The sequence below is a fragment of the Balaenoptera borealis genome, assembly GCF_965194805.1.
Source record: "Balaenoptera borealis genome assembly, chromosome: 5".
In the NCBI taxonomy this organism is placed as follows: domain Eukaryota; kingdom Metazoa; phylum Chordata; class Mammalia; order Artiodactyla; family Balaenopteridae; genus Balaenoptera; species Balaenoptera borealis.
In genome coordinates, this window is record NC_138862.1 from 119,525,889 (window position 1) to 119,547,144 (window position 21,256).

Below are 21,256 nucleotides of genomic sequence, written 5' to 3' on the forward strand. Positions count from 1 at the left end.
TCTTTGCTAAACTGCAAACCTACAGATTTCTGACCCTTGTGAAATGCTGGATAGATGGAGCATTATTTACCAAGATGGAGAAAGAAAATGAAGGCAGAAGATTTGGGAAGGTGGGGTATGAAGATAAGTTATTTTTTTCTGACTCTAACTTGCTTTCCACTGCTTTTGCTGTTTTCGCTAGTGTGTCAGAGCACAGTTTCCCAAAATTTCCCAAAATAAGAACGACTTGGGTCTTTTTAAAAATCCAGAGTTCTAGGTATTTTCCTTGGAAATTCTGACTCTGTGTTCTGAAATGGGACTTGAAGAACCTGTATTTTTAACAGCACATTGAGAGGTTATTTATTACCAAAAAGACAATTGTGAAAGTTTTAGTAGACCATCCAGGAGCTACATAATTAACATTAATAAGTAGGTTATTTCTGTAAAGGTAGGGGATTTTTTTGAAAGCTAGTTAAATGTATACTCTACTAAAAGGATAGAATTTAGTACTTTAGAGCTTTTTAATGAATATTTTTAAATATATTTTGCTGAAATGGCAAAAATACTTTAATTCATTTAGAGTTAGCATTATAGCCCCAGAATGACTTCTGAGTTGGCTTTTTAGAAACCTTCAGATCATGTGTTCCAAAATTTACCTTTGATGTCTATGAAACTTCAGAAAAGCACCATTAAAATATACATGGAAAAAGTAATAATATCAAAAAAATCAAAGTAACTCTTACAAATAAACAAGAAAAAAAGATAAACAATCTAACCTAATAGAAAAAAGAGGGTATATAGATAAAAAGAGGAAAATTTAATGACCACTACAAATGAAAAGATGTTCTAATGCATTAGTAACTAAAGAGATGCAACTTAAAACCACATGAAGTTCCAATTTTCATTCATTTGCTTGGCAACTTTAAAGTAATAATATCAACTGTTGACAAGGAATAAATTTGTTGTACCAATCCACAGAGTAATATAATGATATCTAGTAAGGTTAGGGTGACTTATAAATTGTATTATCAAACTGTGACTTTTTAAAAGTAAAACAGTATTCTAAAACATATAAAATTATGTAATATTTAATATACTTATTTACTGACTGACAAATTGTTTTTTATTACATTGATGGACCTATAAATAGTTCTGTTCAAAATTGTTTTCAAAAATGAAATTCTTCAAAAATTTTAAACTGTAATTGAAGCAAAATGGAAAAATAACTTCTTTATATTTCTTATTTACACATTAAAAATAGCAAGGGGACTTCCCTGGTGGTGCAGTGGTTAAGAATCCACCTGCCAATGCAAGGGACACTGGTTCAAGCCCTGGTCCGGTAAGATCCCACATGCTGTGGAGCAACTAAGCCTGTGAGCCACAACTACTGAAGCCCGCACCCCTAGAGCCCGTGCTCCACAACAAGAGAAGCCCCCGCAGTGAGAAGCCTGTGCACTGCAAAGAAGAGTAGCTCCCGCTCGCCGCAACTAGAGAAGGCCCGTGCACAGCAACAAAGACCCAATGCAGCCATAAACAAATAAACAAATACATAAATAAATAAATAAATACATAAATAAATAAATAAAAATAGCAAGCAGTATAATTATTCTGGGAAATATTTATATACTTAAGCGGTTTGTTAGTCATAATTATGTCTGGTTACTTTCTGAAAAATGTACTTCTCATAATAAAGTTGATTATTGATTTTTAATAAAATTATCTGCAATCTTTTCCAAAGTTGATTCCAAAGGTGTCGTCACCACCAAGAGTTATCATCAGCGCTTAGCTTTTTGACTGAATTTTATACAACATTCATAACATTGTCAAATGTTTAATTTCTAGCAGAATGAACTTCCAAAAGCTTTATCTTGGTTCCATTAATTGGATGCTCGATTGAACCATATTTAGATCTAATTTTCTACATGAAACATCTAAATGGCATTATTCAACTGTTTGTGATTTTTCTCTGCTACTAATGGAGCTAACATATTAACAGCTCTTGCATATTTCGTTAAGTACTGAAAAGATCTGGAATAAAAAAGGAATACAATTTATTTAAGAAAGCAGTAATTTGATCTAAATGAAAAGCCGTGCTTCTCAGACTGGTATGCTTGCATACTTTCTCCAAATTCACAAATTAAACATATGAAAAGGAAATCTTCAGGCAGTTTTCTTAGTGTAACTGTTAACTTTTGAAACGCCAGCTAATATTTTGTCCTCAGATTTGTATCTTCTGGGTTTCAAGAGATCAGTGTTAACCTTTATGACCCCAATAGTGGATAGAAAACACCAATGGATATATTGTACAGGTTTTATGGTTGGCAAAAACTTTCTTGAAAGGGAAATTCAGTACTTTTTAATTTAACACACTTTTATAAACTCACTGCTGAAGCATTATTTCAAAGTAAATAATCAATAAATACATAGCTGGAGGTGTCTGAGAGATGACAAAACCACTCTAGCAGGATCAAGTAACCACTCTCTATGTGCTCAGCTTCTATTCTCTGCACATTATTCACATGTACCTAAGATCTTATTTCCCTTGTTTTCTCCAACCTCAACATATGGTGGCCTGCCAGTTTCATTTAAGTGGACAGCATGAAAAATCGTGTCCAACGCTTACCCCACCATCATGCAAGATTGGAAGGAGTTACCTGTCCCTAGCCACTGCTGACCCACTGCATATTGTTTTATCAATCATCAACACTGCATGCTACCCTTGAAAGGGAGGTACTAGCCATGTTTTGTTTGAAGTGGGTCAGAAAAATAAAGTCAATTTTCAGATTTAACCCCCTACTGACATTATAACTCTTAACATTTCATTTGTCTCACATTTTTGTACAGCCATGACAAAAGCTGGAGGTATTAGACAAAATGGACATTTAACAAACCCATGCTAGTTTTTAATCAATTCAATTGATTACAATACTTCATTAAAAAGAAAAATTCAGATATTTTCTCTGGGAGAAAATATTTGCAAATGAATCAACAGACAAAGGATTAAACTCCAAAATATATAAACAGCTCATTCAGCTCAATATTAAAGAAACAAACAACCCAATCCAAAAATGGGCAGAAGACCTAAATAGACATTTCTCCAAAGAAGACATACAGATGGCCAAGAAGCACACGAAAAGCTGCTCAACGTCACTAATTATTAGAGAAATGCAAATCAAAACTACAATGAGGTATCACCTCACACCAGTTAGACTGGGCATCATCAGAAAATCTACAAACAACAAATGCTGGAGAGGGTGTGGAGAAAAGGAAACCCTCTTGCACTGTTGGTGGGAATGTAAATTGACACAGCCACTATGGAGAACAATACGGAGGTTCCTTAAAAAACTAAAAATAGAATTACCATATGACCCAGCAATCCCACTACTGGGCATATACCCAGAGAAAACCATAATTCAAAAAGACACATGCACCCCAATGTTCATTGCAGCACTATTTACAATAGCCAGGTCATGGAAGCAACCTAAATGCCCATCGACAGACGAATGGATAAAGAAGTTGTGGTACATATATATAATGGAATATTACTCAGCCACAAAAAGGAATGAAATTGAGTCATTTGTTGAGACGTGGATGGATCTAGAGACTGTCATACAGAGTGAAGTAAGTCAGAAAGAGAAAAACAAATATCGTATATTAACGCATGTATGTGGAACCTAGAAAAATGGTACAGATGAACTGGTTTGCAGGGCAGAAGTTGAGACACAGATATAGAGAACAAATGTATGGACACCAAGGGGGGAAAACCGCGGTGGGGTGGGGATGGTGGTGTGCTGAATTGGGCAATTGGGATTGACATGTATACACTGATGTGTATAAAATTGATGACTGATTTAAAAAAAAAAGAAAAGAAAAATTCAGGACAGATGCTAAATCGATCAGGATGTATGGACAAGAATAGTAGAGTGGCACTCATGGGAACAAATGAGGATGTTTGGTCTCCCCAGAATTGAAACTGTGCACACACTGCAACCCAGTTACTCCCCTTCTATATATTCATTAGAAACTCTTACACATGTGTACCTAAAGTATAGAGAAGGGTTTTCATTATAGCATTTGGATACATACATTATGGAACATGACAGAATACAGCAGACTGGGATCGATAATATCAATGTGGGTAGCTCTCAACAAGAATAAGTGGGAAAAAATAATATTCACATGAATATTAAAAACTCACAGTATGCTAGTGTTATATATAAACATATATATTCTAATGAAACTATAAAATCATAAAGGTAAACATCAGGCTCATAATAATTGCACCTCTGTACAGGGAGAAAAGGAAATGAACCTGAGGTGTACTCCAATTATAAGAGAGTGTAATATAAATGGAACAGGGTATGCGTTAATAGTGATCATTTCTGGTTGGAGTTAAATAGGTACTTCTTATTTTATTTAGTATCTTATTTTTTTCAAATTTCACTCAAAAACAAAATAATATCATAAGGAACAATATTCAGTTTAACTTGGAATCACCTTGTTACATACTTACTTTGCCTACAAAATTCCCTGCCTCCCTCCTTGCCACCTCTAAGGGATTCAAAAAAGGAAGTGTGATTTCTATGTATAAAATAGATAGCTAATGAGAACCTACTCTATAGCACAGGGAACTCTACTTGGTACTCTGTGGTGACCTAAATGGGAAGGAAATCCAAAAAAGAGGGATATATCTATACGTATGGCTGATTCACTTTGCTGTACAACAGAAACTGACACAACAGTGTAAAGCAAGTATACTCCAATAAAAAAATAGTAAGATAAGGAAAGGAAGTATGGAAAACGTGGTACTTTATTAAAATTTTTATAAATATGCAATCAAATATATAACCAGCACATCACTGTTCTTGACGCATTATCCATATACAATCACAGAGTATGAGGACAAAGAAGAATATGTGCGGAATTTGACTTCTGAATAAAGGAAATCATGCTCATGTTTAACTATCTACAATATATATTCTTAAAAGAGATAAATAACATTTCAGAACTGACATTATTACAATGAGAAATGATTGAAACATGCTAATAAAATCTATATAAGCTTTATGGAAACAATGAATACTTGTCTAGCTGTCTTTTAATGTATAAAAGATGGGAACAGCTACCTTCATGCAAATTAACTAGACTTTAGTTGCACTAATTGAGAGAACTACAGCTTAGTCAATCAAAGAGTAGTAGATCAGTTACAATGGATGTCAAAATCATTCTTTATTAAATTAGGTTTAGAATCATATCTAGTTTGAAAAACATTACTAAATACATAGAAAAAAGGTTGGTTGTGCAGATTAGTATGATTTCAGTGGAACATGTATTATCTTATCAAAATCTGATAAGAACTTTCCAATCCATAAAACACTGTAAGAGAAAACTGTGAGTCAGGCAAGACACACATTTCAAAGAGCTGATGAGATTGCAAATCACTTATGCCTCACTCTCGAGTTACCTCGATAATGTTCAGCACTTGCAGAGTGTTTTCTAGCTTCAAAGAGCCTACAAACTTTAACTAATTAATCCTTACACTACCCAGGGAGATAGTGATAAGAAACTCCTTGAAGAGAGCATCTAACTATATAATTCACACTTGCATATACAGAATTCAGTATATATGTCATGTGTTTTCCTATCTCTCTATTTCAGTAAATCTTAAGAGAGATGATATCCATATGTGAATACATGATGCATGGCCATCTATTGTGTATAAAATTATGTACACTGCACTCAATCTGCAACTAAAAGCTAACAAAGAAAGATATGTACAGCCAACACATGAAAACATCTGGTACATTCTGCTGTGTTTTCTTTTCTCATTCATTTTACATCTTGTTCTTGGCCATTCCAGAGTGGACTTGATTTGAATAAGCTAAAACTCTTCCATGGAGGATATACAATTCTCTTGTTAATGTTTAAATTATTTTTATTTGTTCTGAAATAAAGGGTTTTTAAATTAAAAACCTATAAATTATGCTGAATATAAGAGAATACCATATGGGAAAGCTTCACCCAAATGAAACAATATTTAACTACTGTATTAAGAATTCTCTCTAGTAGGATTCCCTTCTCTCTGCAGGTAGCTGGCTACAGCAGTCTACCAAAACAAATCTATTCCTGCAGTAAAGGCCAACACTAGGTCACTCAGAGAGAGCACTTTCTGTCTGCAAAGGGCTCTACATCTTTTTGCTGAAATAGGGGAAATCCTTATCCAGTTTTCCTGTTTAACTAAAAATTCATTTAAAAATTAATCTTATTCTTTATCATTTCAAAGAAATTCTGCTTTCCTTCAAATTGCTTGGCCCTTATCTAATTTCCATAAATATCTAAAATTACAGATATACACATACACAAAAGAAACAGTACAATTGGATGACCATCCAAAGTGTCCACATGTTCTGTTTTAAAAATTCTCTTATATACTATTTGCATTAAAGTTGTAGTTATCATTCAATGGATGATCTATTTTACCAACCTCCCCACTGAAGTCAATATGTACAATGTGAGCAACAAGATTTCCGTTTGCACACACTTTATTTATAACTAAACTTATACAGTTAAAATGATCAGCTTTGTTGTCAAAGATGGACACTGCTTAAACTTTAATTTTTAAAATATTCTTCTTTTCAAGGTCCAAACATTTTCCACTTACGTTGATCTAAAACAGACTGTTGAACATTTAAATGGAATGAAAAAAGTAAGCGGAAAATATTTTATTTCTTAGTGTAAAAAATAGAGTCATTTCAGTTCTTCCTTAATTAATTACATAGGACTAGTGAAAGAGCTAATGTGCCATATTCATTTATTACTTGAGTCGCTAGAGACAATAAGACTTAATTCATTAGCAAGGGGAAATAAATTAAGGGTTTTTACACGGATCTACCTTAAAACAATTGAGACTTTTACAAACATTAAGCTCATATTCTTTCCAGTTACAATTAAATTTATCATTTCTTTCTTCTCCTCTATGCTTTTCAATCTTAATAGAAATGTAAAAAGTTAGGATTGGAACATGGAACAAAGAGAGCTTTCCTATAGAAAGAGTCATAGAGATTTTCCACAGGAGACTGAGGTCTCAGATGAAGAGTAGAAATGATATGGGAATGTAAATTGGTACAGCCACTACGGAAAAGAGTATGGAGGTCCCTCAAATATTAAAAATAGAGCTATCGTATGTTCTAAAAGTTACATTTCTGGGTATATATCTGAAGGAAATGAAATCACTACCTTGAAGTGATATCTATATCCCAATGTTCATTGCAGCATTATTCATAATAGCCAACATATGGAAACAACCGAAGTATCTGTTGATGGTAAATGAACAGCCTAAGTGTCCATTGACAGTAATTTCCTGATAAAGAAAATATGGTGTGTGTATGTGTGTGTGTGTATATGTATATAATGGAATACTATTCAGCCATAAAGAGAAGGAAATCCTGCCATTTGTAACAATATGGATGGACCTTGAAGGTACTGAGCTAAGTGAAATCAGTCAGACAGAGAAAGAACAAATCCTGTATTTTCTCATCTATATGTAGAATCTTAAAAAAGCCACTCACAGAAATAGAGGGTAGAATGGTGGTTTCCAGAGGCTGGGGGTTTGGGGAAATGGGGAGATTTGGTCAAAGGGTACAAACTCCCAGTTTTAAGATGAGTAAGTTCTGAGGATCTAGTGTACAGCATGGTGACTATAGTTAACAATACTGTATTTTATGCTTGAAACTTACTGAGAGAATAGATCTTAAATGTTCTCACTGCACCCGACCCCCGAAAGATGGTTAACTACCATGTGAGGTGATGAATGTGTTAAGTAACCTTACTGTGGTAATCACTTTGTAGTATACGCAAGTATTAAATCTTCACATTGTACACCTTAAACTTGTACAATGTTATGTTTCAATTATATCTCAATAAAGCTGGAGGGGGAGAATATCAAGGGATTTTTAAAAAGAGTAGAAATGATAAAAGCTTTGGCAGTAATATTAATCAGGGTTCTCCAGAGAAACAGAACCAACAAGATATGTGTATATATATATGTCAAAAGAGAGAGATTTATTAAGGATTTGGCTCACATGACGGTGGAGATTTGGCAGGTTCAAAATCTGCAGGGTGGGCCAGCAGGCTGGAAACCCAGGGAAGTGTTGCATTTCAAGTCCAAAGGCAGACTTCTGGCAGAATTCCCTCTTCTTCTAGGGAAGTCAGTCTTTTTCTGTCCAGGCCTTCAACTGATTGGATGAGGTCTACCCACCATTATGAAAGATAGTCTGCTTAACTCATAGTTTATTGATTTAAATGTTAACCTCATCTTAATAAATACTTTCACAGAAACCTCTCGAATAATGTTTGACCAAATATCTAGGTACTTTGACCTAGCCAATTTGACACATAAAATTAACCATTACAGCAGAGAAAGAAATTTTGTAAGATCTAGTATGCATTGAAATATCTTTCATATATTTAGTCTGATTCCATCTGGATATAGAGAGCCAAGGAAAGATGGAGAAATATTTATTCTTATAATAGAGACAAGGTCATGACCTTCCTAACTCACTCCCAGGATTGTCACAGAAAAGGAGAAACACATCTACTGCTCATACTTTATGAGCAGTCTCTCTACCAATAGATCACAAACTTGAAAACATCTGCCTACATAGAGCCACTTGTCTGGGGAAGACATCATCAGAATTTGAGCTTCAACTCTAATGATTAGCCTTGGGATCTTTGACCTTAGTTGAATGAATTTCAAAGCCTAAAAGTAGTTCTCTTTTGCAAGAGAAGTTGACTCTTCAAACACCCTATCCTGGAAAAATCTAACCTAGCAGAACATTTGGTTATGAGATGATTAAAACAAAAAAACAAAAAAAACCTAACAAGGAAAAAAACCTGACTGTAGACAGCCAGTTCAATGGGCATCAAGAAAAAGTACTTTGTATACTAATATCAAAGTTTGTCAGAATTATAAACAAGTCAGCATGTCCACAAATTGTCTCCTGTTTAGAAATCTTTCATTTTTGAGTGTGGATTTATCTTTACAAATTATTATTGTTTTTTATGACTGTATGCATGTATGGGTCCTGCAACATTTGCATATGAGAGGTCACACATGGAGAACCTATACATATAAGCCCAATAACGAGATGGGTATCTGGGTCTTGTGAAATGACTTAGCCTAGAGTGAGAGGAGACATTTTTCTTCTCTCTGGGTCTCTCAATTGTAAGAAAGCAAACTACGAAATGATTACAAATAAGGTCTAAACAAAGACGGACACAGTCTCTAGTGTCCAATTTGTTGTTATCTTTCCTGTAAATCCCTCGTGCCATCTCAAAGACTAACATTAGATCCTGGTCTTGCATACCTAAATGGGGAGGACTCATGCAGTAGCTTCCTGGGGACATTTGGTCTAAACATAGAAATAAATGACATGCCGATAAGTGGGCAGTGGTCCAGGGCCAGATTTCCTGACTGAGGCATATATAAACCTATCAGGGATTCCTAGAAATATTTGGAGAAATGATACTGGTTAATAATGCTCTTATAAAATTAAGCAAAAAGGACATCACAGACTATAGTGTACTGAGCAGAAAAGTGAGACTGCACATAGCAATTCAATCTGGGTTTTGGGTAAATCCCCCAATATCCCAAATTAATGTTATATCATAAAACATGTTTGAAATGGGTTATATAAAAACCATTTGATTTCTAGTTGCTTTTCATTATTAAAGGAAAGGTAAACCTCATGAAATCTAACCTTAAATTGTAAGACTATTTTAACTTCAATAAAACTTACTTAACTTGGGATAAACAAATGTGAATTTTCTTGTTTTTTGATGTTAAGATGATAGGATTAAACCAGAACCTCCTTGGGATTTTTACTGTCTGGTGTCATGGCCACCATGCTAAATGATAAACACTGTGCAAGATTAACAACAGAATGTTTGTATCACGATTTCCCCTCTTCATAATAAGGTTGTTTTAAATTATGACCATGAAATGTGTCTTCCAACATCAAGAGTCAAGCAATATTATTTAACAATAACAACAGCAAAACTTTGGCAAGAGTAATAGTACCAAAAGATACTACCACATTTTTATTGGCATGTGGAAAGGAAGTAGAAAATTCTCATTTATATTCAGAGACTCTTAATCATATTTTTGACACGTGTCAAGATGTGTCCCAAGCACTAATTCCAGCTTTTAAAATCCTCTTTTTTAAGTTTTTTGTTTTAACTTTACTTACGAGTTGGGTCAAACAAAGCCCCACACAACTTCAATCACTGTCCTGACATTGTGTCTGCTTCTGAACTTTGTGCAGAAACAAAAGACTAAATAGCATTATAGGTTGACCAAAAAAATACATGGATAAATGTATAACATATGTTGATTCTCCATTTCTACAGTCCTCTTGATCAATATTTGTTTTTTACCTTGAACATTAACATTAAATTTTTTAAGGTACATTTTCTTTAAACAGGGATACCAATTATGTTTTCTTTCCCTTTTGTTAAAAAACAATTTTGAATCTTTTCTGTTTTTTAAAAGTTCAAGTATATCATTATTCTAGTAAATGGAAATTATACTTATTCAAGCATATATTTGCTGCTCATTTTATCTTACTCTCTATGCTGCCAGCATAATCCCTTTATGGACAAATATATTTTTCTCTCTCAGTTTATTCTCTGAAGATTGAATAAAAAGGATTTTAGTGACTTTATAACTCTTTTGGAAAGAGATCTCAAAACTAAGTCCTTCCATTCTTCCATTGTTCATTTTCAACTCAATTGTATGACCAAATGTGTTCCAAAAGTAACTGGAATTGTTCATAATTCATGTTCTCCTGGATCTAAGAATCTTTAAAAATATTAGCTACAAACTTCTCTGGATTATGATAATGTTAATAGAGATTATTATGAAGGTTTCTCGGAGTTGAGTAGGGTTTCTAAATACATAAAATTAATGAAAATATAAAGGTTGAAAAATATGAAAACTGGAAGAAATCTTAATACAAGAATTAGTGAAAGATATACAGTGCCTTTTTCATGCAAATTACATACAGTCAGCCCTCCATATCCGTTGGTTCACACCTGCAGATTCAACCAACTACAACCAACTACAAATTGAAAATATTTTTTTAAAATTCCAGAAAGTTCCATAAAGCAAAAGTTGAATTTGCCATGCCCAGCAATGATTTACATAGCATTTACATTATTAGATGTTATAAGTAATCTACAGATGATTTCAAGTATACAGGAGGATGTACATAGGTTATATGCAAATACTATGCCATGTTGCATAAGGGACATTGGCAAATTTGGGTATTTGCAGGGGGCGTCCTGGAACCCATCCTCCACGAAACTGAGGGGCAACTGTATATCTTTTTAAAAGGAACAGCTCCTAATGCACTTATTTGGTTCTTTCTCTGCAATTATGCTAACAAGTATCATGCTGAGAAAGGATTAGTCCTGATGGACAATCAAAGACAATGCTTCCTTCCTGGTAAAAAGGTGAGAAAAGATGTCAGCATCTGAGCTGCAGTTATTAGGCATTGCAGCAGGAGGTCCATATGACCAGTTAGTGAGCACGATCAGAGTTTGCTAAAGTAGAGAAACTGCCTAGTCACTAGGCAGGCTCCTCTGTGCCATCATGTATGTAACATCTCTGATTTGGTGGGTGGAAACCACACCGCACACATCTCCCTGACAGTTTTACTTAGTGTCCTTCCCTCAGCTTGGCAGCCGGGACACCTGGCCAGGTAAAAACTCCTGGTGAGATGAAGCATTTGCCATAGCAGCAGGACATGTGTACCTGCAAAATCTGAAGGAACAGAAAACATTCCTTAAAGGAAGAACCAGGAAGGACCAACCTATTTAGTTCTGTATTAACAACAACAATAAAACATGAGAAAGCAAGATTTTAAACAAAAGAATAAAGTGTGTTCATTGTATCCTCATAATGTCCCTTATAGTAACTAATGAGATGAAAAGAGAAGAACAAAATCTCCTGATAATTTTAATGATATTGCTGAGTGATTATGATATGTTTTCATATATTTGTATATTTCAGTTTATATTTTATTCAATATGACCTCCTGAAAATACTTTCCTTAATATCAAAGTTTGAAACCTAAAAATCAGGTAAGATTTATTTTCTCTTTACTGTTAATTGTTGACATTATGTCAAAACTCAGTTCCAACATTTTTGAGATCTTCGTTTAAGTAGCATAATAGGGTATGTGTTAGCTTGCCCTATATATATGGATAGACTACTGATATTAGCATGAGAAAACCATAGGTCTCCAAATGAACTAATCATATAATACTAAGTAAACATGGCTTGTCTAAAAAATATGGGTTAGGTTACATTCCAAATGGACAACGTGGAATAAAAACATGGTATCTTAGAAATGGGTGTCTAATACAATCATTTTTAATGTACCTCCCAGAGACTGCTTTAAGGCAAAGGTGACCACAAGGCCAGTGGTAGATGGTTACAAGCTGTCTTTCCCAACATCTGTGTAAATAGATTCAAAGAACCAAAGGCTGCAGTTTCAAAAATTAAACTACAAAAGGCCATATCTATAACTGTACACAAAATCGCCTTGTCTACCCCTTCTTCTTACCCCCTACTACTTCTGGTGCTGTTAAAGAAAAAGAATGTCTGAGGACCACCAAGGAGAAAAAGGGCAGAAAGAGGACATGGGAATAATTATTTTCAAGGGTGCCTTGAAAAAGTCGTTAGTCCTTCTTTCTGTATTCTAGAGAAGCAATAGCTGTGCATATAAATCAAGGCAGTGTGCTTAAGATATAAGTGTTTGTAAAAATGGGCAGTTTCAACTGATACTTTTCTTTCTGTTTTACTATTGTCTTAAGCTATAGCAAGATTTTAAAATATGGCACATAGGAATGATATGCTACCATGATGGCATTTGTGAACACTAACACAAGAATTATGGCTACCCCACTTCTCAGCAAGAAGGCTCAAGGAGTCCTTCTCTGTATCCTTAACCCACCAATCTAATATGATCATCTACAATCAAGGAAATAGAATACAGATTTTGATCAAAAGAGAAAAAATACAAGTCAATTTGAGGTTGTGGAGCGGGGTAGGGGAGTGATGGTGGTGGTGGTGTACTTCAGCTTTTAAAAACTTAGCCTTTAACCTGTATGGAACCCTATGTGTCAGATGCACAGTACACAGTTAAACCACTTCAAGGTAAAGAGGAAAAATTAAGACTTTGAGAGTTTCCTAAGGATAGCAGAGTTCACACATGGCAGTGCTGAGACCAAATTTATCTCACTCCAAAATCCCTTTTCTTTCCTCCAAACCCTATTATATTTCTTCCATAATTATCAATTCACAGATGAGAAATTTGCTGACATTGGAGTAATTTAAAATTAAGATTCAGAAAAAAACTTAAAATATACACTAGCTTCCCTAAGTAACTAGCATGCTACTTTCTTTCTGGTTGGGAAGGCTGTGCCTTCTTTTGTTTACTAATTGCTCAGAACCCAGTCTATTCTCTACCCAAATAATACCACAGTGAATAGCATTTTTATTTACTCCATTCCATGGTCCTTACTCCCTTCTTCTGTAGCTTTACTACATACCACCTTTTTTGAAGCAGCTAAAGTCCTTTTCATTTTAGAATCAGCTAGGAAATAAGAAGAAATATGTTGTATAATGTACTATATCTCTATGATCTGAGACCACATTTTCACATTCCCATTTTATTTTTCATTGCTTCTTTTTTTGTATGTTTGTCCATTTAATGGAATGATAAAATGAGACCTTGTGCAAGACGGTCAGTTTCGTTTTCAGACCTCCAACGATGCCTGTAGGCCTTCTGTGTAAAGCGTCAGTTCCTCGAACTGGCAGAAATAATCCTTCACGATCCTGCTTCTTTCTGGCTTCTCCGCCTTGCACTTTAAGCGCTAGAAATGCAGCTGCTAATTGCTCACCACCCTTTATTTTATATTGTTTGAGATAGTCCTCTAAAGAACTGTAGTGCCTCCCTGCTTATTAGAGATTGAAGTGAACATAAGCTGAGGTCTGAGAGTATGGTCTCTTAAAACGGCAGCTCCACAGTAGCATGGAAACCAGAAAACTGAGCCATATCAGAAAAATGTCACGAAAACTACCTATAAAAGTGACAGACCTGCCACATGTTTTTTTCTCCACTCTCCCTTCTGATACCCATATTAATATCAGAAGTAATAGTTAATAGTAAAAAGAAAGGAAACATAAATACTTCTAATGACGAACAACCTGGATGTCATAAAGCACATGGAGAAAGCCACCTACAGGACAGTTAAGACCACAGCCTAGGGAAGGTCTGAAGGGAATCCAGCCAAGGAGGAAGCTCAAACCTGCAAAATCCCCAGGAGCCTCTAGACTAGGAAACAGGATTTGCGTGAGAACAGGAATAAGGTCTGGATGACACATACATTGAACAGTTGAGCCCCTACCTTTCCCCCGACTCTGGGAGAAGAACCTCTGAAATCAAGTGTGTCTTCCCCACCTTTCCCCAAAGCGTATAATAGAATTGTTCTATTCAGTTGAATGCCTGCACCTGTATCCAACCTCCACCCATTTCTAAGAGATAAGTCCTATACCCTCTTTCATTTAGAAGAATCTCAGTTTACCAGCTGATTTGGTCATATGGTAATTCTATTTTTAATTTGAAATTGAAAACCTACAGATAGAAAAGCCAATGTACTTCTCACTTCAGGCATTCGGGCAAAAATGGGAGAGTCAACTTTCCATAATAAATGCAGTAGACAGTATTAATCAAAGAATGATAAATTGATATAGACTATAATTTCTTACAATTTAAACTTACAATGCTTTTAAAATAAAGTTTATTTAACTTGCCTCTAAAAATGTACTGTATTGATGGGAGAGACGTACATAGGAAGCATGCACTCGTGGTTATCAGGGAGGTGTGTGGGAAACAAAATACCGAGCAGACAAAGAAAGAATCCATGTGAGGAAGGGTAAGCAAGCCTCTGTTCCGTGTTAGATATCAGACTGTATGCTATAGAGGATATAAAGTTGAATGAAAATGGGATATTTGTGTACTTTTAACTAAGCGGAATGAGCAAAATATTAGTTACATCGACTATACTGTTTCATTGCAGAAGTACTTAGAATCCATCAGAATTATGTATAGTGCATTTAGAAGGCATAAACTATACCAGTTCAGTGCAAAAGTATCTCTAAAGGGTAACGTGACCCAAGGTATGAACACAGACTATGTTGTTATTAAACTACCTTGAGATTTGCTCTATGATTAAAATCTATTTTTTGTGGTATGTACAACACAGTATCATTCCTAAAAGATCTGGATCTTAGGGAAGACTAAACTCTTATTATTTTACTTTCTATACACATTTCCTAGAAATGACATAATATTTTTTTACAATGTAAAGAACAGCTTTGAAGTACAAAAGTCATTGTGAGGCCTATAGGGGTGGGAGAATGATAAAAAGTCTGTGAATTGGTTGCATGCATATTTGAGCCTCGGGAATCCCGTAGTAGCAGCTAACATATCATATCATGGCTATACAGGATAGTAGAAAGCTTGAAGGCACCGGAGTTTAAACAAAGGTAGTCCTGAAAACTGGCAATGCCATTTACCAGGTGCATTAACTTGGACAATTTATTCACCTTCTCTGAGCCTCAGTTTCCACATATGAAAATATCTCTGCTAACTTGTATTTTGTCCAACGCTTTTCAGCTTCATTTGTTCCAAACCAGGACACTAGCCCAGTTATTTTCTTAAGATCAATTTTTGGTCAACAACACCATTTACCTCTCTCAAAGCTGGCATTTGCTCACCCATTTGCAGTTAAAATGGTGCCCTTTTTCTTCCACTGGCTAGTGAATTCATCACCCACTCTCAATCTACTTCTCAGCTGCAGCCTCCACTAAGGAGGCTGGAAAATCTAAAGATTGATTTTTCTCAGCCTCCACTGTAACTGTGTGGTTATGTGACATACTTTTAGTTAAGATTTAATAAGATTTAAATGAAGTCCACTGAGAATTCTAGGAAAGCTTTTGCTTTCAAGATAAAAATGGATCCACTTGACTTAGGAGGCCCTTATCCCCTTCTTCCCTCTTTGAACACGGACGTAATACCCAAAATTACATGTTCCATGGAGAAAGCAACAAGAGAATCACTGAGATGCTACCACCATGTAGTGGAGCAACTGAGCCAAAGGCAGTAATTGCCTACCTCTGATTGGTTCATGTGTGAGAAAAAAAATCCCTGTTTGTTTAATCCATGTTAGTTTTCTGGTATGTGAAGTCAAAAACATTCCTTTCTGGCACAATGTTTCTTTTGTTTCATATTCCCCAACATTTTTTTTTTTTTTTTGTCTTCTGACACTAGTTAGTTGTAACATGTAATTTCTTTGTCAAATACATTCAATGAGGTAACACTGTAGTATTGTCAAAAGAACACTGCATGGGAAATCAAAGAACTGGGTTTACTCGGTTTTAATATCTATCAAGACATAAACCTTTGCTAAAGTAATTTAATATTTCTTTTTTTTAATTAATTAATTTATTTATTTTTGGCTGCATTGGGTCTTCATTGCTGCACACGGGCTTTCTCTAGTTGCAGCGAGCGGGGGCTACTCTTTGTTGCAGTGCACGGGCTTCTCATTGCAGTGGCTTCTCTTGTTGCAGAGCATGGGCTCTACGCGTACAGGCTTCAGTAGTTGTGGCACGCGGGCTCAATAGTTTTGGTGCACGGGCTTAGTTGCTCCGCGGCATGTGGGATCTTCCCAGACCAGGGCTCGAACCTATGTCTCATGCATTGGCAGGCGGATTCTTAACCACTGTGCCACCATGGAAGCCCAGTAATTTAATATTTCTTACCTTCAGTTTCCTCTTATGTATGATAATTGAACTAGATAGTATTTTATATTTAAATCTCAAAACATAATCTCAAAATCTTCTCAAGGACACAACTGGAGGAAATGGTATATTGGAGTCCTGGTTAGAATCGCCACATGGAAGATAGAAGCATGATAAGCCTACCTGGGAGGATATGGAATCATGTGAAGGTATAACTCCTGCAAAGGCAAGAGGGAGACATGCTCGGGTTTCTCTCATCTTCTTGCCCTCTAATCTCTCCAGTGTCACCCCTTGGCTGAACGCAACCAGGAAGTAATTTATAGGAAGCCTAGGAACCACACCGCACAACCCTAAGACAGAGCAAGGCCAGGGAGGGTTGAAGCATACACCTGGACACACAGGACCACACACAAATGAATATCAGAAATAAATTAAACATCAGGGGATTTAAAAGAGGGATGGACTCAGGAAGCACTTATGGATGACATTTGTGAAAGAATCAAAAGAGTGAAACAGAACTTGTGAAATAGAAAAAAAAAAATCACAAAAATGTAGACAAAAATAGGCAAAATTATAAAGACAAAGGTGTTTACCTTCCCTTCTTAAAATCCCTTTTTATCCCTTCCAGGACCTTTCTCCACTTTCTTTCATTAAGTGATTTATTTATTGATGGATTCATTCAACAAATATTTTTGAGCACCTACAATTTTGCAGGGACAAGGCACACGACCATATGCACTCTGATTACTCTATTCATTTATACACCATGCTTCTTTTTCCTGGACTGCTTTTTTCCTAAACACTCCTCTAGTAAATTCTTATCCTTCAAGGCCCAGTCAACTGGCCCTGACCTAAGGATTCTAAAACCCCTCTAAACCCAGTTAAGAACATCCTTCCTAACTACTTCAGATGCTAATTTTGTACATATTTTAGCACTGGTCACAGCACATTGCAATTATTGGTCTTATCTTTATTCTCCAACAGAGCTATAAATATTTTGAGAGGAAAGACTATGAAGCCCACTTCTTGACCTTTGTCAGAGTTTATTTTACAAAAGCTTATTAAATATTCGTATATAAGTTTTAGTAAATTTACACTGATTTTTAGAAGATAAAATGTGCTAAATGATTGTCTCCTGCCAATTCCCTCGGAACTGCTTGACTATAAACACTGTCAACGCTTTTGAACCAATTATACAAAGTTGCAGAAAACATCTCAAAGTGAAAATTTTCGATTTTGTAATACTGCGATACATTGGACTTAATTTTTCCTTCAAGTTTGTCGGTAGTGCCAGTGGGGCTTGGGAGTAACTACTTATCAATGGTGACAACATGTGGTTTCTTATATCTAATCGCCCACTTTTGAATCTTTATTCCATTTACTTAAACCGTGAGAATTGACAGGTAACTTAGCTGAAAACTAACTACATGGGTGTTTTTGTTTTTGTTTTTAATTTACAAAGACTAATGTAGAGAGATATTAAGAATCAAAAGGACATTCATTTTTATACATAAAACTTTTACCTTCGTACAATGGCAACATATTGAGAGATTATGATATGAAACATTATGAGGAACATTATTTATTCCTTAATATATCCCATATACTATTTAGCCACTCTATATCCCTAGCACCATGTTACCCACAGTACAGCTTTATGAGCTAAGTAAATTACTTTCCCAGTTACAGATAAAGAAACTAAAGGTTACCTAAGAAGTCACAGTTAATATGAAGATTCAAACAAGCCAATAAAAAACATAAGATGCACAGCTCAGACTGAGAACTCATTCTTCACTCATAAGCACTGAAACTTTTTGTTTGTTTTAAATAAAAGAGGTACTGGGGTAGCTAAAAATTGTAATGTTATAGACCATTTAAATTGTCTGCCGAGAAGCACAAATGTGTACTTGAGCACACGGCTGGAATGCCATATTGCCGGTATAATTTAGATTACCCTGCTTTGAAACATTTATGCTGGAGCTTTAACATTACAGCTGAGGCATCCTACATGACACGAATAATTTTATGTAACGCCCTGAAATACATATCTCAGTGATCAATTCAGTACTTGCAATTTCCCAAACTTTATTTTAATCGGGAGTTAATGATGTATGGCACTTCTAGTAAGTAAATGAATGTTTGAATTGCTCTGTTATTTGAATAATTGCTCAGCTAACCATTTAAATTATCAAAGATCTTTACTTGTGCAATGTCATATAAATGCTGGAAATTAAAAATTAATCAACTCGATTTACGTAACTAAAAGCTGCCAGCTAATGGGATATTTTTCAATAAGATGGCAGTAGTAATTATGCTGAAAAATATTCATTCCTGTAGTTTGAAAGATTATAGCAATTTCCACCAGGGGATTTCGCAGTCAGATTCTAGTTCTGGGCAACAGTGATTAATATAATTGTTATTAATGAGAAGTCATTTTGATACTTCTAGCGGTGTTTAGGTGTCAATGCCTTGAATGCAATGTGTTTAGCATATTAATAATAAAGATTGCATTGGACTAAGTAATTTTATTGATTTTTTTCCCTTATCTTCTATAATGTGGAAAGTCAATTAGACGTATAGAAACAATGGAACTTTTCACAGCAGGACCTGTCACTTCTCTGTGCTGACATCTTTTAACTATGTACAAAGTTCATTAAATGTGCAAAGGTAGTACAGTTACAGGAAGAAAGTGGCAGGGTCAGAGGTCACAATCCACAGCAAGGTGACAATCTTTTGCGGATGGCGCCTTGGGAGCTGAGTTAGGGTGAGAATTGCCTTTCAGGTTGCCAACAGGGAATGGAGAGAATAAAGCCCCCAGCAGTTATTATTATTGAATTAATTAAAATGAATACTGACAGAGATTTTGTTGGCTTTATATCAAATTGAGTACAGATAAGGTAGTCCCTCATCAAATTCCAAATTTTGCATAAATGCAAAATTGTGGATTAATAAAATGATTATACAATATACATGTTTTAGGTAAAACCATATAAATATATACATTTACAAACTTACAGTCTGCAAAAATATGTATATATTTAAATGCATCCAAATCCATTGACCCAGAGTCAGAAAAGAAAGAAATTATTCTTCTACTTTATGGTTCCCTTTCCTAGAATTTTGTCAAACATGTTAGTTCCCCATCTATTGGAACTCTACTCTTTGGAGGCACATAATATATGAATACAGTAAAACTACATCATAGAGTTTGTGGCAGGGAAAAGGATAAAATTGTGTTATAGAAGTTCAATATTATGAAGAGAGAGTTAAACTAGGTATTACTATGGATAAAAGAAGAATGATTTCACCTAAAGCACAAATTAGTCCATGAAATATATTTCTAATATTTTATTAAAAATACATAATCTGGGCTTCCCTGGTGGCGCAGTGGTTGAGAATCTGCCTGCCAATGCAGGGGACACGGGTTCGAGCCCTGGTCTGGGAAGATCCCACGTGCCGCAGAGCAGCTGGGCCCGTGAGCCACAATTACTGAGCCTGCGCGTCTGGAGCCTGTGCTCCGCAACAAGAGAGGCCGCGATAGTGAGAGGCCCACGCACTGCGATGAAGAGTGGTCCCCACTTGCCACAACTAGAGAAAGCCCTCGCACAGAAACGAAGACCCAACACAGCCATAAATAAAAAAAATTTTAAAAAAAATACATAATCTAAAGAGATTTCAAGTAGAATAACACTATTGGCAAAATCAATGTAATCTGTTACTCATTCCAAATGTAAGTAACATATTAAAAATTACTGTATAATAGGGTTACAAGAAGAATTCTTTTTGGGGTCATAAAATTAATAATCTCAGTGGTATTATTTCTTGAGACTAAGAAATTCCTGTTTTCATTTTATGGTACTTTTTTTTTTTCTTTTTTTTGGTTCTTTGGGTGTTATTACTGACTGAAAAAAAATGTATTTATATATATTAAACTTCAATTTTGTTTATCTTTCTTAGTGACTTAAAATCACCAATAATGTTAATTATACTGGGAGTTTTTATTTGCTTGAAGTGGTTAACTTTCTTTTTCTTGAAGTCTCATATTGCAGTAGAGATCTGACATGGAGCTGAGTGCGATCACTCTTTGATTTCACAACGAGTGTTGAGCTCTTCACAGAGTGTTAGGGAACAGACTTTCAAACTTACTATCTTCTCCCTGGTCTCCACCTCTCTTTGTATTTGTATATCGATTTCTACAGTAATACATGCATCATTGTCTGACATAAGGTGGGTGTAAAATGCAAGCACGAATATGACTCTATTTTCTGACTCTTTCAGAACAGACAAAATAAAACTGAAAGATAATTGTGCTATGAACATAAGTCAGTGATTTCATAGAGGAGCTTTGGAGCATGAAAATAACTAAATAGGAAGGCACGTACATAGATAGATAGATAGATAGATAGATAG

At 35.3% G+C, this 21,256-nt stretch overlaps 2 long non-coding RNA genes across 2 annotated transcripts in view; one reads left to right on the forward strand and one right to left on the reverse strand.

Moving 5' to 3' along the window:
- The window catches only part of LOC309629945, a 379,704-nt gene that overhangs the window by 298,840 nt on the left and 59,608 nt on the right, over positions 1-21,256 (reverse strand). The window lies entirely within an intron of this gene.
- LOC309629970 overlaps positions 1,534-21,256 on the forward strand; it is a 34,977-nt gene continuing 15,254 nt past the window's right edge. The window contains exon 1 of the long non-coding RNA XR_014245339.1: positions 1,534-21,224. This is a non-coding gene — a long non-coding RNA (uncharacterized lncRNA). The remainder of the gene's footprint in view (positions 21,225-21,256) is intronic.